The sequence below is a fragment of the Phascolarctos cinereus genome, unplaced genomic scaffold, assembly GCF_003287225.1.
Source record: "Phascolarctos cinereus isolate Bilbo 61053 unplaced genomic scaffold, phaCin_HiC Scaffold_4;HRSCAF=312, whole genome shotgun sequence".
In the NCBI taxonomy this organism is placed as follows: domain Eukaryota; kingdom Metazoa; phylum Chordata; class Mammalia; order Diprotodontia; family Phascolarctidae; genus Phascolarctos; species Phascolarctos cinereus.
This window is the reverse complement of record NW_027555847.1, coordinates 562686986-562698893: the sequence shown is the minus strand read 5'-3', so window position 1 is coordinate 562698893 and position 11908 is coordinate 562686986.

The following is an 11908-nucleotide window of genomic DNA, read 5'->3' as shown; positions in this document are numbered from 1 at the left end:
TAATGTACATAAAGCACTTTGTAAACCATGAAGTTTCATAGAAAAGGAACTCTATGTATATATAAATACATGTGTTTGTTTACTTATATTTATATGTATACATATGTGCATTTATAACACAAATATATACACATACATATATACATGCATTGATATAAACTATGCAAAAGATGAACAAAATGTGAATTAATTTCTTGAATTTTCTATATCCCATGGAAATTCATATTTCTGAGGCAGAGGAAAAGAGAAAGTCATTTCAATGCTTGAAGGTCTACTAATGGAACCTTTGGTGAAGCACTAAAAAACCTCACTACTCAGTTTATACAAGATGAATGAACAATTATTCTTTTTTTTTAATTAGAAAGATAGCATAGGTTAAGGTTTTTATTTGATATGAGAAAGAAACATAGTTTTGGTCAGATGACTCAGAAAATACGAAAAGGAGAAACTGTAGAGAGCCAGGTAGATAACAATTCCTGATAATTTTTTAAAAGTGTCAAAAATGATACATAGTGGTTAAAACTGTGTAGATGAGAATTTATTTTGTATCTCATTTTGTATCTGAGGTTAATTAAAAATACAAATAAATACTGATTTCTCTATTTAGCCAGGCAGGACTAACTACAGAATGTTCTTTTATTGCCCATACCACTTTGATTACTTTCCTTTTCACCCAGTTCTTATTGTTAAGGCTAAAACTTGGGCACAGCGATATGTACTTTGTTCCACAATGTCAACATCCAGATGATGGTCTTTCCTGGTGGTCTTTCATGTCACAGATTCTGTACCAAACCTCACATTCTGTCCTGACCTTAGGCCACTACATGACAGCCTTATAATAGCTTTGTTCCTCTCTCAGGGTGTGCCTGTAATTCTTGTTCCTTCCCCAACACTGCCTCCTTCTACTGCAGGTGTGTATGTGTTGGAGGGGAGAAGGAGCAGGAAGTAGGTCTTTAACTGGATCAGGAATCCAGCACAGGCTAGATTTTCTGGGGAACTGGCCACCCTTCTGTCTTCCTCCTTTCCACAAATGCACTTGTCCCATTCACCAGTTTTCAGTAATGGCTCTGCCACTCCTAAACTCACTCACCCCAGCACCTTATCAAAAACAAAACAAAACAAAACAAAACAAAAACAAAATCTCAAACCCTCAGGCAAAACTAAACTGCAAAACCAAATGCAGAAAACATGTTGCTGTGTATGCTGATATGTATTACAAATGCTGAAAAAACCACTGACATCAGGAAATTCCAAGGTCTCGGCAATTAAATTAATGGAATCACTTAATAAACCTTGCTTGTGTGTGTATGTAAGCCTTGCTTGTGTGTGTTTATATGTATACACACATTATATATACAATATTTAATATAATATATACACATGTGTGCATGGGTGCACATATAAGTATATATACACCTACACCTATATGTATATGCACATAGACATATATGCCCTATGCACACATTATATATATATGTGTATATATATATATACAGTATATATTATATTATATATTATATATAATTTGTATATACATATATACACACACAAGCAAGGCTTATTAAGTGACTTAGTAAGTATACACACACACATATCTTCACAGAGAGTTTTGTTGACATCTATATATGTTTGGTCACCAGAGCTCCGTGTGTGTGTGTGTGTGTGTGTGTGTGTGTGTGTGTGTGTGTGTGTGTGTGTGTGTTGCGTGTGTGTGTGTGTGTGAACATTTTATCCCTAGGCATACATATCAGACTGGTACTATTTAAAGTTAATTGATAGAGGTAAGTGCTTTCCCAAGGGAACTCCTTAAAGATATTTCTCTGAATATGCTGCAAGTTTGAGCAAAAAAAGACCCCAAAGTGTAGGAAAATGTGGGGGGTTTTGTTGACTCTGTGTATTTATTTGGCAGCTAAGTGGTGCAATGGATAGAGTTCCAGGTCAGGAAGACCTGAGTTCAAATTCAGCCTCAGACACTTACTAGTTGTGTGACCCCAGGCAAGTCACTTAGTCCTGTTTGTCTCAATTTCCTCATCTGTAAAATGAACTGGAGTAGGGAATGGTAAACCGGTGTCTTTGCCAAGAACACTCTGAGTGGAGTCATGAAGAGTCAGACATTAACTGAAACAATTGAACAACAATGTGTATATTAATTACAAAAGTTTTTTTTGAAGGTGGGAAGTAGGGAGGGAGATGGGAAGTAGGAATACAGGTGCCTCTACCCCCCCAAAAAAAGAAAAAAAAAGAAAAGAAAAGAATGGGGATTGCATAATGAAGCATGTTTTAGAAATGTACAGAAGAGGACAGAAGGAAAGCCACAAGGCATCACAAACATGTAGGACAGCTTTGAAAGTTACATGTTGAATTTCTTAAGAAGATAAGAAAGCTGTGTATAATAGAGATTCATAGTTTCATGTGTAACCCTCTGTTTCTATTCCACTATGCATATGGAAGTGCTGGTTTTAGTTGATAGTTGCTAAATTCAGAATAAAATAAAAATTAAAAAGTATATAAATAAGGGGGAAAAAAAGAAAGATCTGGGAAGGAGGAATGTCATGGAACAGAGATTAAAGAGGAAATTAAAGGGGAAGATAAAAGTTATAATAGTAATGAGAATAAAAAACTGCTGACACAGCCAGGGAGGGAGGGATTAATGAGACCCAAGCAACAATTGGATACATTCATTAATTTAACAAAACATTTATTGAACACTTACTGCTTTTGAGTGGTGAATAATATCTACCCAAATTTTACAATAACATGGTGAAGAATTTAAAAAAAGAGAAAGAAAGAAAAGATAGTCCCTAATGTCACGGTGATTATAGTTCAATAGAGAAGATTAAGATACATACAAATAACTATAAAACAGAGTAGGATATGAGAAAGGATGAAAGGGATAAAACATGAGAGGAAGAGGGAACATGTCTGGCTGGGGAGAGCAAGGAAGGCTTTGCACAGAGGAGATGATATTTGTGTTGAACTCTGAAGGGTGAATAGGAATTTTTTTTTTGCAGGAAATGGAGAGTGAACATGGGTAATTTATACTTCAGGTAGGTATTTGTCTTCTTTTTAGCTTAGTGAGATGGAAAACACTAGAAGGAGGTGGTGGCAAGCAGGAGCTGGAAGGAGCAGTGCCTATAAATATAGTAAGTTTGTGGGCTGAATAGAATTTATACAATCTAATGACCTTTGAAAACAATTTGTAAAGTGGGTCTATGGGGTCAGCAAGAGGGAAGGCAGGAGCCCAGAAATGTTGTGAATCATGGGTATGAGTTTAAATTCTTGGCCTTGGAGCAAATTTCTGGGAAAGAGCCCTTATCCGGTATGTTAGTGAGAGATAATAGAAATAAAAAAATATATTCTTTGTTCTCAAGAAGTTTATAATTTGTTTGAAGAGATCAGGCAGCTCCATAAAAAGGATAACTAGGAAGAACAGTTAAGAACTTAATTGAATGTTCATTTTTTAGAGATTCTATTTACCTAAAATATATGCTAGGGATGTGATGCCCTGCCCCCCCATCCACATAAATTTTTTTGGCCCTTCCTTTATACTAGAGAAGAAGTCTGAATTTTTTCTTTTTCTTTTATGGGGTATTTACTACATACCTTATTGTAAATTTTGGGCTGATACTATGTAATACTATACATATATGTATATATATGTATATATATATATATATATATGTATATATATATATATATATGTATGTATTTCTGAGTTTCTGAACTTTTTCTGTCATCTGCTAGCCTTAACATGTCCTCTGTGGCTTCCACAAAACTCCCCCAAAATTCCCATTTAATTTCTTATGCCAACCCGCAATACATTGAAACTACAATGGGGAAAGTCATGATATGGAAAGAATAATTATAAGATGCTATCTCATGTTCACTCTCTGAATGACTTATACTCCCTCTTTTTATTGGCATTCACTTTTGGTGAATGGTAAAGATATTCTTATTAAACTTGCCTTGGGTTTTGCCTCACTGTTATAAGAATAGAAAGCAGCAGATGGTAAGTTACCAAAAAAATGATACAGCCCAGTCCTACAGGGGATAAGAGGAAGGGGAGATCAGTTCAGGCTAAAGTTGTCAGAGAAGCCTTCATGAAAGAGCTAAGCCTTCAAAGATGTGTAGAATTTGGAAAGTTGGCCAGAAGAGGATGTGCCCAGAAAACCCCAGACATAAATGCAACTCTCTTGGATAGGCACAAGCCATTACTTGTCAGTGTCTGGTTCTGCTCTGTTACAAGGATTTTTTTCTCTGTTGTACTCCATGCATGCCTTGTCCTGTGTCGGCTTACTGTTACACACTATTCTGTAACTCTTGCTTTATGTGACAGACTTGATTATTCCTTGAACTCTGGTTTGCTATGACACAGATCACAAACTGGACCATGCCATTTTCTCCCAAGAAGGTTTTCTTTTTCTGGACCTGTTAATTGCCCCTAATGACTGGTAAGAAGTGGTCCTATCCCTGTAGGACACGGGCATTTGACCCTGTGTCTGTTGCAGCCAGACTCAAGTTAAAGAGGTCTGTGGCCAGGCTGACCAGCAGCTCATGAACTTCTTTGGCAACATCAACTCAGTAAGGTGTGCAGGGATTGTTATTGTTCAGCCTTCATTTTGAAAAAGGACCAATGATATTGCATTTGGTCACAGGGAATGAAGAAATCAATGTATTCCAAATAGATACCAGTAATCTTCCTGTACCCAAAACACTGCCTGCTACAGGATCTGTCATGGAGAGATCCAAGGAAACTGTGCTGGATTCTCCAACACCATGTCCCAGGGGCCCCATGCCCTTAGGACCTGCTACTCTGTGGCTTCTCATGTCATTCTTTTATATGAGCACCTAGGGAGAGGTTTAATGTAATCTTTCCTCTTACCTCCTATTCTTGTCACATATTTAGAACAGAATAGGACCCTAGAGATTTTCTTGCCCTAACCCCTCATTTTATAGATGAGAAAACTAAAGCCATGGGAAGATCAGTAAGTTTTCCAAGGTCATAAATGTAGTAGCGAATAGAATGGCTGGGATGTGAAACCCAGGTCTTCTGGTTTCAAATACAGACTTCTTCCAACTCTATCAGATTGCTTTCTGTGAGGTTAAGCTGAGGTAATAGAATAGAAGTAAATGTTTGGAGATGGATCCTGCGATGCAAGGAGTACCAGGGTACAGAACCCAGAGGACACTATTAACATTATTCCTTTAAGAAGCAGAATGCTTGAAAATATTTTAGCCGGGAGCAAAAAGAAATGTGGGTGAGGACAGTTTGACCATAGGTTGTTATTGTTCTGTTGTTTCAGTCCAGTCTGGCTCTTCATGATCCCATTTTGGGGTTTTCTTGGCAAAGATACTGGAGTGATTTGACATTTCCTTCTCCAGCTCATTTTACAGATGGGGAAACTGAGGCAAACATGGTTAAGTGACTTGCTCAGTGTTACACAGCTAGTCAAATGTCTGAGGTCATAGTTGAACTCAGGAAAGTGAGTCTTCCTGACTCCAGTTCTGGCACTGTATTGGCTGCACCACCTATCAGTGCCTTGATGAGAGGTATAATACTACTTAAGAAGAGGTGGTTTAATCCTTGTCTCACCAATGGAACCCTGGGGGTAGTTACCTAGAGGCTATTGCCACCCCCCCCCTTCTTTGCACACAGGGACAAAGCCTTATTTGCCCATACTATTACAACTCTATAGACAAGTGTTCCAGTTGTGCTCACAGCAGGAATTCCTTGTGCTAGGCAACTCTGATGGTCCACATGTCTCATGGTGCTTAGATTATTTAACATAGGACTAACTCTCATGCTTCCCAAGGAGACTTCTCTGACCAATCCCACCCTTCACTCTTGAGCTTTTTACTTTGCTGTGCCTCAGTACTCATACCTGTACCCCAACACTGCTTCCTGGTCCTTATATTGTCTTGGAGAGATTGGACCTATGATTTCACTGATCATGGGTAAAGGAAATCCCACCTACGTATTCAGGTTGGTGTCTTTTCCATAATTTGTGGTCTTAGAGATTTGGCTAGAGTACTGGGAGGTTAAGGGGCTTTTTCCCAGGGCCAGAGAGCAGTGTATGTCAGAGGTGAGACTTGAATCCAGGTCTTCCTGGCTCTGAGGTCAGCTTTCTATTATGTCATGCTGTCACTTATATACTATCTTATAACTATCATTTTTAAAAATTGATTTTTATTGTTTTTGTTTGTTTTCATATCACATACATTTCTACCTGTACATTCCCTCCCTTTCCCCTGTCCAGGAACTCATTCCTTACAACTTTTTTTTTTAAGATAGAGTTATTACTCCCTTTTATTAAAGGGAAAATCAGAAAATCAATCAACATATTGGAAAAATATGACATTGTATGCAATGTATCATGCCTGTGGATACCTACTTCTTCAAAGAAGTGGGGAATGTAATTTCATACGTCTTCTTATGGACCATGATTGGTTTTTTTTAATCATTTCACATTAATTTTTTATTGTTTTTTAGTTATTGTTCTTTCCACTTACTATGTTTTTGTAATTATGTGTATTGTTTTCCTCCTTATTTTGCTTTGTATGAGTTCTTGTAAATTGTTCTATGCTTTTCTGTATTCATCAAGGTTGTCATTTCTCACAGGACAGTAATAGTTGACTACATTCATGTATATTACACTTTGTATAGCCATTCCCCAATTGATGGGCATCTATTTTGTTTCCGGTTTTTTGCTCTCACAAAAAGTGCTGCTACAAGTATTTTGGGGTGTGTGTGTGTGTGTGTGTGTGTGTGTGTGTGTATGTGTGTGTGTGTGTGTGTGTGTTTCCTTCTTTTTGTCAATCACCATTTCAGGGTGTATGCCTACCGGTGGAATCTCTGAGCTAAATGGTGTAAATATTTTAGTAATTTGATTTTCATAATTCCAAATTACTTTCCGGAATGCTTGTACCAATGGACAGTTTCACCAAAACTGTATCAGTGTGTCTGTCTTTTCACTGTCTCTCCAACACCAACTATTCCTATCTTTTGTCATCATTGTCAATTTCATGGTTGTAAGGCAAGACCCCAGATTTGATTTAAATTTCTTTTATTAGTAGTAATTTGGAGCATTGTTTTATATGGCTAATAGTTTGGAATGCTTTTTTTGAAAACATCTATTAGTGACATTTAGTATCATATAATTTAGTCAGTTTTATATGTATCTTAGATATCAAAACCTTTTCAGAGATATTTGATACAAAAAAATTCTTTGCCAGTGAACTGCTACTCTTCTTATCCTAAATATGTTAATTCTGTGTGTCTAAAAAGTTTTTCAATTTCATGCAATTAAACTAATCTATTTTATCTTTTGTAATTACCTTTCTCCCTTCTTTGATCAAGATTTCAAGCTGCTACACATACCTATAATATATACATGTAGATATGTAGATATAGATATATAGATACAGATATAGATATAGATATAGATATAGATATAGATATAGATATGATACAGATACAGATAGATATAGATATAGATATAGATATAGATATAGATATAGATATAGATATAGATATAGATATAGATATAGATATAGATATAGATATAGATACAGATATAGATATAGATACAGATATAGATATGGTCTGTTCCATACACAGACACTCACACGTGTATATATACATGTATATATTTATATAAAATCTTTAATATTTAGGCCTTGTATCCATTTTAAATTTATCATGATAAGATGTTAGTCACATTTCTAATTTCTGCTAGACTTCTTTTCAGTTTTCCTAGCAGTTCTAATCAACATTAACATTAGAAAAACAATATAATTAATCATATTAAAGACAAAAATATCCAAGCTACATGATTATCTCAATAGATGCCCAAAAAAGCCTTTGAAAAAGAGCAACATTTACTTATGCTAAAAACTCTGTCAAGTATGGGCAAGAAGGACTTTTTTTTTTAACATGATAAATCAAGTGTAAGCATTAAATGAAATAGAAGCTTTTCCAGTCAATACCAAAGTGTGTGTGTGTGTGTGTGTGTGTGTGTGTATGTGTGTAAAAGATGCCACCTTTTTCTACTATTTAAAAAGTATAGTTCTGTACCAATAATAATAGGAAAAGAGAAAAATTAAAAGAATTAAGTTAGGCAAATGGGAGACAAAACTATTCTTATTAATTGATGACAGGATGATTTACTTAGAAAATTGCAGGGAATCAGCAAGGAAACTAATTGTAACAATAGCTTCAGTAAAGTTGTAGGCTAAAATAATCCAGGAATATCAATAGCATTTTTATATAATAATAGCAAAACTCAGGATGCAATAAGATAATAGAAAAAGGGGCCTCATTCTAAATAACTACAAAATGCTTTAAGTATTTGAGAGTCAATTTATCAAAACACATCCAAATACTTGTATAGATTCAATTATAGAATATTCCTTAAGGAAATAAATAATAAAAATAACAACATTACCAAAATTAATTTACAGATTTAGTGCTATATGACTCAAACTCCCAAAGAGATACTGGAGCTATTTTGTTGTTACTGAATGGTCTGACTCTTTGTGGCCCCATTTTTGGGGTTTTCTTGGCAGAAGATACTGGAGTGGTTTGTCATTTCCTTTCCCAGTTCATTTTACAGATGAGGAAACTGAAGCAAACAAGATTAAATGACTTGCCCAGGGTCACACAGCTAGTAAGTATCTGAAGCTAGATTTGAACTCAGAGAGATGAGTCTTCCTGACTCCAGGCCTGAAGCTCTATGTACTGCACCACCTAGCTCCTCTATGGTATACTATCTTTCTATCTATCCTAAAGTATACTGTATATTATCTATCTGTATCTATCTATCTATCTATCTATCTATCTATCTATCTATCTATCTATCTATCTATCTATCTATCTATCTATCTATCTGTACCTATCCACACACGCATATATATATTCTAGTATACTAAATACACTACTCTAGTATACTATATTCTATATATGCTATAAACTATATGTATACTCTAGTGTATATACTCTAGTATACAACATATAATATATACCACAACACACACACACACACACACACACACACACACGAGATTCAAAAGGGTTTCTTTTTTTGTTTATGGGCAAATAGTAATAAAGCAAAAAAAGAAATTTACATGATAACTGTATTATATATTTAATAGGAATAGTATGTTGCACATAATAGATTTGCAGTTTCATGTGCAATCAACTTTTTTATACTACTATGTTATTAAAATGCTTGTTTTATTTCATAAATTAAAAATAAAATAAACAAATTTTTAAAAATAGAAAGGACATTTTCAACTTGGCAAAATAGCCTGCTTACAACAATTCCAAGGGGTAGGCAGTGAAAATGTTATTGTCCCCATCTTACAGGTGAGAAAATTGAGACTTAGAGAGGGGAGTTGAGTAGCCCAAGATGTCAAGATTAGTAGGTGGCACATGCGGGTGTCTATCCTGTTCTTGTCATTCCAAGTCCCAATCTTTCCACTCTGCCTTTGTCTTTAAGGAGTTTCTGCAGGACATTGTGGTCTAACAAATGCCACTTGAAGTCTTTGGCTACAGAACAGAGAGTCTCAGAACAAAGCATGTTGTGAGGTTTTGTCTCCATTGGAGGAGGTGGCAAATCACAGGCACAGACCCCAGTGCCCATATTGTCTGCACTCTGATAATAAGGAAAGAAAACAGTCGTGTATTTTGGTTAGTTTTGGTACGCACAGTTCAGGCTAGGAAATTCCCTCCAATTTTGGCTCCTTACTCAGCGTTTCCTTTTTTTATAAGTGTTTCAGTTTTTAAAACACCAGCAGTCCTTGATCAGGGCTAATAACAAAGAATTGAACATCCTGGAACTTGGAACATTCCAGGGCCTCAGCATCACAGCCCTTACTGTAATAGGGAAGATAACAATGTGCCCAAAATGCTCGTTTTGCCATGTAAGGCTCCATAGAGACCAAGAAAGAAAAGCAGAGTGGACTTGCCATTTAGGGTCAAAGCCAATAATTCAGTGGGATTTGGTGTTTAAAAATAGACACATTTGTATAAGTGGTCGCAGCTGGCAAAAGTCTAGCTTGTGGGCCTCAGGGCAATCTCTTGCTAATCTCTCTGGCATTTGGCCGGGTGGGCCTCACCAAGGAGATTACACTGCCTCCTGCCTTGGGCTTCCTGGAACAGAGATCATCAATTACCCAGGGCTGCTTGGAACCCAGTTGCTTATTTGTGTGTGGTTTTAGCTTAATAATTGGAATTCCTATAGCACTTATATGTTTTTTAAAACACTTTTCCCACAAAAATCCTACAAGGCAGCTACAGATAGGATTATTGCTCACATTTTGCAGATGAGGAACTTTAAAGACCTACAATGCTTTCCTAGAAGGAGTCAGGATTTGAAAGCAGATTCAAAATCAGGTCTGTCATTTCTCTGTTCAGTGCTCTTGCTACTGTTCCATCCTACCTTGTAGTCACCTGTATAGGCTTTCTTCTGATTTACTCAGCTGAAGGCCATATACTACCAGACAAATTTAGAAAGCTCATATTATAGCAAATACTACAAATCTAGGAAGCTAAGAAAATTTCCTTCCTGGTGATCTTTCAGATGGATGAGTCCCTTGCCAGTTCAGAATGGTGAAGAGGAAAAAGTATGGTTGGCCATTTTTAAATGGCTGATCCTCTTTGATGCTCAACCACAACCCGACTATCAGAGCTTTCTAAGTTAGTGTCCCATCTCTCCCTCCCTCCTCTCACCCCTGAAGAAGTCCTTGTGCTCGCTGGGACCACCAGCACTCAGGACTGGAGCATCAAGACCAAATTTGGAATGCGCCAAATTTCACAATGCCTTGTTTTAAAACTAGAGTGTTTAATGTGTACAAGAAGATGAAGAGATTATTCATTAAATGTGGTAGTCAGGAGATTATCTACAATATACAACAAAACTACTGGTTTCATTGTGAGTGTCAAATTCCATCCAACCCAGTCCAAAAGGACTGCCCAAATCCAGCTGCTGCACAGGACAGCACAGTTCAATTGGAGGGACTGAGACTGGGAGTTGGAAGACCTGCATTCGAAACCTACCTATGTCTGCCACTTATTAGCTATATGTTCTTGGGAAGATCCTGAGATCATTGTATTTTGACCCTAGAGATCCAAACTCTTCATAACACAAAGGGGTAAAGCAAGCATGATGCAGTGGAAAAAGCACTGAGGAATCAGAGGAGCTAGATTCAAATACTGCCTCTGAAGGTTCCTCCTTGTGTGGTTCTTGGGCATATCACTTAACTTCTCTGGGCCCCAGGTGTAGACATGCCTTGATGGAGGGAGTTTGTTCACTTGTAGTTTTCTAAAGCAATGAAAACACTGATAGATAGCTAGATGGATAGATAGATAGATAGATAGATAGATAGATAGATAGATAGATAGATAGATAGATAGATAGATAGATAGACAGACAGACATATAGATGTATAGGTATATAAACATATAGATATACAGAGATTTCCATCTCCCTTCCACACACATCTTCCCAAGCAGATGGATCATAAGATCTTGAGATAGAAGAGATCTTAGAGGCCCTTTAATCCAACTTCCTCATTTTACAGATAAGGAAACTAAGGCCCAGAGAAACCTAAGGTCATATAGGTATGATTTAAACTCAGGCCTTCTGATTCCAGAGCTAGTGTTCTTTCCTTAAGGGCCCTTCCAGCTCTTAATTTATGATCCTCTGAGCTCCCAAGAAGTGACTTGCCCAAGGATATTAAGAATAAATGACAGAACTATTAGGCTGTGTTGCTTTTTATAAGTCATTTGAAATCACTACAGCGGGGGTGGGGAACCTGTGGGGAAACTTATATTTGACCATTTCCTATTTCCAGTTATATAAAAGGAGCACATACTAATAGTGGGGTTTGATGCAATAAAGGTCCGATA